The sequence below is a fragment of the Chaetodon trifascialis genome, chromosome 19, assembly GCF_039877785.1.
Source record: "Chaetodon trifascialis isolate fChaTrf1 chromosome 19, fChaTrf1.hap1, whole genome shotgun sequence".
Lineage (NCBI taxonomy): Eukaryota > Metazoa > Chordata > Actinopteri > Chaetodontiformes > Chaetodontidae > Chaetodon > Chaetodon trifascialis.
In genome coordinates, this window is record NC_092074.1 from 16,934,939 (window position 1) to 16,940,458 (window position 5,520).

The following is a 5,520-nucleotide window of genomic DNA, read 5'->3' on the forward strand; positions in this document are numbered from 1 at the left end:
TCAGAACTGGGCTAAAATAAACACTAAACTAAGCAGGAGATGTGGTGTAGGGGTTCAGTTGTGGGGAATGAGGTGATGAAACAGGGGGAAAAGAAAGGAGCTGATTGGCTCAGAGCTAATGAGCTGATGCAGTGCAGGTGTGGAGCCAGGAGCGTGGAGGCCACACCCACAGAGAGAGGCAAACGGGGCCAGTTGTTTTGCACATAAATACACTTCCTTCCATTCATTAAAGCCCTTAAGCAGTCAAGCTGTGTGAAATTTGGTCTGATTTGAAGACTTATTTTATAGTTAGAATAAACCTTTCCGAGATGACGTGGCTGCCAAGATTTCAGAGTATACCTATAAAAAACTTTTCTTATTAGAACTGAACTCACTTCTTTCTTTTATTGAGTCGTTTCAGTGACACCAGAGCGTACTGTGTTGCATATTTGTGGAATGACATCAGGTTTCATGGATGATCCAGGGAGAGAAACACACACCGACGTCACACCGGCATCCACTGTGACTCAGCTAGAATCACCTTCAGCACGAACAATCACAAAGAACTTACAAAGCATGTTCTCGGTTCATTCATTCTGTGCATTTCTGAGACCTAACAAATGTGTGAAATCCATTTCCTTCCTCATAAAAGGGTGAAATACTTTCACTTTCAGTCGCCCACATTTAATACAATACTCAGTTTCTGTGTCAAACTGCTTACAAGCATGTCAGGTTACAAATGTCAGCAAGACCAAGGAGCTGATTGTGGACTACTTTATTGCACTTTTAAGCATCCTTTCTTATTGCCCTTTTTGTGAGTTTCATTGTTGCTACTATTGCAATGTCAAGGAGCTTAAACCAAGGAATTTTACACTTTCTTAATTTTGTATAATTGACAAGTAACAATAATGATGCATTGAATGTTTAGTGTGCTGTATTTCAGTGGGACCACCTCAAAACTCTGTATTTCAGCCGGATGGGTGTGGCAGCAGCAGTGCACACTTCAGCAAGCTTTGCAACCTCTCAGCCTGCAGAGTGCATGTTCTCTTTGATGAAAATGAGAAGTTGGACTGAGTGGCAACAAATGGGCTACGTACAAGATCAATTTACTTCATCCATGTCAGGTGTGATTACAGAAATTGATTCCAAAAAACGTTGAGACGTGTAAAACATAAATGCGATAGAATACACAGAGTGCGATTGTTTGCTAATGCTTTTTGAAAATCCATCTGTTTGGAAATCTGCAGGGAATTCAAGTCACAGTTGCAGCTGTGTCAGCAGAACAACAAGCAAAAATTGATGTTGGTATCTTCATAAATCGCAGATCATAAAGCAAAATAAAAATTTGAAGTCACAATTAGGTCACAAACTGTATAAAACATCGTCTATGTGATGTGACCCACAGGTTTCTTAAGAGCCCTTGTCACCATCTTGGCAGTGTCTGACTCTGCCAAACTCCTGGCTGATCCAAAAATTGGCAAAGAAGTGGAGCATGGGTGCAGCTGAGGTGGCCTGGTTGCTGAACCTAGCAGCTAGCTGTCACTCAGGGTGAACCAAAAATACCAGACTGTTCATTTCTGCTGTAAAGTTGGCCATTTTAATATTGGGGTCTGTGGGGATTGACTCGCTGTTAGAGACAGCCTCAAGTGGCTATTTGGGGAACTGCAGTTGTTGGCACTTCGACATTGACTTCACTTTTCAGGCCAGGAAGCTGCTCCTTGTTTTAATCTTGGGGTTAAAACAAAGATTAGGTTAATAAGCAACTTTTTAGATTATAGTTGTTCTATTTTATCAAACGTGATGAGAGAATCCAATACGAGGTGACCAGCACGCACATCAGGCATGAGGCGGGATGCAAGGCACCACCCTGGTTTGACAGAAGTGTCCTCCCTTGAATAAGTTTTTAGTGGGTCACGTACAACTCAGCAGATTCAAGACTGAAGGTGTTTTCAGACAGTGAAATGCTTCAGCCAACGCCACCATTGTTTTCAATGTAAACACAGCAGCAGACGGCAGCAGCAAGAAGGAGGGGGGCTGACCCTCTTGTGAACATGTAGCAGTCTTTACCGTCAGCGTTTGTTCAGGTTGTCCAGCTTGCAGTCATGACGGGCTAAGGTTTACTGGTTCTGAGTTCTCTGAATTATACGCCTCCTCATCAGCGGAGGACAGACAGATCAATGAAGACTGTATTGGAGCAACATCAGCTTCAAAGTCACCTTAGCCTCTCCAGTCTGGGACAATATACATCTGTGATGATAGTTAGCAAAACTGGCTTTATTCATTTGGCATGTTACTAACCAGTCCCACTATTTTAAGCTACAACCTGCCCTATTTACAAGGCTGTACGGAGGCACAGCAGCACTTTGAGCTAAATGCTAACTTCAGCATGCTAACATGCTGTCAGTGACAACATTAACATGGTGTTTATATCGTTCACCATCTTAGTTTCAGTGTGTTAGCATGTTAACGTTTGCTAATAAGCACTATTAGCACTAAGATTGCCAAAGTTATTTAAAGTCATTCTGATCCAATAGTTGGACGAGTTTTTACATTAATGAATCATGATGAAGAATCTGTTGATTGCACAGTGCTTTCATGTCTACATTACAGACTAAATGAATGAATGAGCCCACAGTTTGTCTCCTAGTGTTTTCTTCTACTCCTTCCTCCACCCTGACATCAACTCTGCTCTAGTTCCTGGTTTGTGGGAAGCAGAACTCAAACTACACCTCTTCTTCGTCTTTCTTCCCTCTGTTAATCATTTCTTCACGTAAATTCAGAAACGAATGCAGTGTGTCCTGAGCTGCAACAGCGGTGCCAATGGTAACACGACTGTTTCCACTTTAATCACCAAAGTTAGTAGGATTCATGCTCTCGGGATCACAAATGTCTGTGTAAACTTTCATGCCGAGCTCATTTGGCTAAAATAGTCAAAATCACCATTGAATTTGGTCTAATTATATGATGGCAAACTGAATAGGCTACACAGAGAGCAGAGAGACAGAAAATGAGTGTGAGAGATGCTTTTATTTCATTATATTTTACCAGGCAGTTATTACACACATCCTTGCGATGACGTGTGTGTGTGTGTGTGTGTGTGTGTGTGTGTGTGTGTGTGTGTGTGTGTGTGTGTGTGTGTGTGTGTGTGTGCGTGTGGGGGAGGGAGCATATCAGAAGCAAACAAGTCAGTTGTGCTGTGCTGTGTTAGGAGGGAGCGCACTCCCTGCAATGAGACTGCTGTTTTCACAGAATTCCTCCTGGCAGTTATTACACACATCCTTGCAATGACGTGTGTGTGTGTGTGTGTGTGTGTGTGTGTGTGTGTGTGTGTGTGTGTGTGTGTGTGTGTGTGTGTGTGTGTGTGTGTGTGTGTGTGTGTGTTGCCGTGGGGAAGGATGAGGTTTGTATAACAGCAGCATTTGACTGGGTGTTTGTTTCCAAAGATAAAATTATGTGAGCTGGAGGTGGAGGATATCAGGAGAGAGAAGAGAGCTGCAAACACACTGTGTTCCAGCAGAAATTAACAGCACTACGTCAGATAAAATGCACCGCAGTGATCATATTTTAACAGCAAAAATGATCTTGTTTACTACAACTCCGTAGAATTCATCTTCTGGGGACCATGAGTGGATATCTGGACTAAATTTAAATAAAGATTTTAATCTGGATTAATGCTCTTTAATGACAAATTAAGTACAACTGAAGGGGAACATGATTTCCCCTTTAATTTGCAGATAAGTTTGAAACTTCACTGTGTTATTAATGTATGGTGGAGCTCTTACAAGGCAAAGTTAAACCCATTGAAAAATAAAATGAAAAAACAGAGCATCAACGCTGTTCTCAGAGCTGAAACAGGCAGAAACCGAAAGCCTGCAAAACACCTTTTTTCAGCCTGGTGGTTTAATATATTGCGATCCATGATTTGATTGATCAACTATCCCCTTAAAATCCCATTAAAATCCCTTAATTAAAACCTTTTTTTTCTACGGGTAATGGTCATTATTCAGCCAGAAGAGCAGTGGTGGAGCATAACTAAGTGTAAGCCCCAACTGCGTTGTGGGGCTTTGGCAGAGTATCTTATCAATATCTGTAGACCATGCAAAACAGTTTTGTTTTTTTTTTTAATTACATCATAAAGACACAAAATCAGTCAGATTTATAGCTGATAAAAGGATGCCATGCATGTAGAAGCATGACAGTTTAAAGGTAACAATCAATCAATCAAAGGAACACATTTAACAATACTGAGACTATTGAGCTTTCCTGTGACGTCCTGCGTTGTGGTGAGCTGCTGCAGACTCCTCACACCCTGCGCTCATGTCGCAGATAGCAGCTGTTAAAAGGTGCCATTTATCTTCTCTGTATGCAGATTGCATAATGGTGGAAAGGGTGAGCACGTTTGGTGACAATCTTTTCTTTTCCTGGTGCTGTTAGCATTCTTTTTATCAGTGCTGAATGAATTATTGCTGGTTCAACCTACTCAGCTGCATGATCAAAGTCTGAGATGTTGGCGAGTGCAGCGAGTGAAACATTAACCTGAAGTCTTTTCCCCAACACCTTCGCTCACAGAAAGAGAAAACACAAGGTTTGATTTTGTCACATGGTTTTTATTTATCACACATTGAGGAAACAAACACATCAGCGTGTACACACAGAAATACACACACTTCCTCCCCTTAATGAAGTAGACTTACTGTACTTGTACAGTTTGAGGTACTCGCACATTCGCTTAATATGTCTCTTCTGGGTAATTTTCTACTTTTAAACCACTACTTAAAGTGGGTTTTACATGCTCAACACTACATTTATCAGCATTCATAATTCATTTTACATCCTTACCTTCTTTCAGATTAATATTTTACATTAAACATGGCATGGGATCATGAAACATTGATGATATCAGCTTGTATTTTAGGATTACTGCCCTCATGAGTTGAGGTCCCTCAAACACTCACCTCAGACACAGAGAAGAAAGTGTCCTCCTTCAAGGAAAGTCATCTGGAAATGAACACTTTCTTATACGTAACAACCTAAATCCTGGAGAATTTCATCTCTATGTTTCCAATAATTAGCACCAGATTAAATAGTTATATTTATTTCCTAATAAAGAGAAATGATCAGGGAAGTAACTGCTTGTAAAAAGAGTTTTTGTTTTTTCTTCCAGCTCTTTCCTCAAGAGCAGTTTTTTTGTTTTGGAGGCCACTTAGGTATGATCTCATGGAGTCCAATACGAGAACACAGCTCTGCCCTCTACTGTTGCAAAGTCCATACTTTGTACATTTAGACAGAAATGTAAAAATTAAATGTGGTGTTGTGCTGGGCTACATTACAGTGAGAGGTGTTTCTCACCTAAGACATAGAAATCAACACAACCTGAAGATCAAGTGCATGTAATAAAGTGGCCTCTGAGTCTGCATTATGGTTCCTGTGTTTGTATACAGTTTGTAGTACCTTCATTTTCTTTTTCTTTCATTCTCTATTCTTCTGCTTCTGTGCATTGACACATCCCTTTCCCTGAGCTCCAACAATAAAGTTTATCTT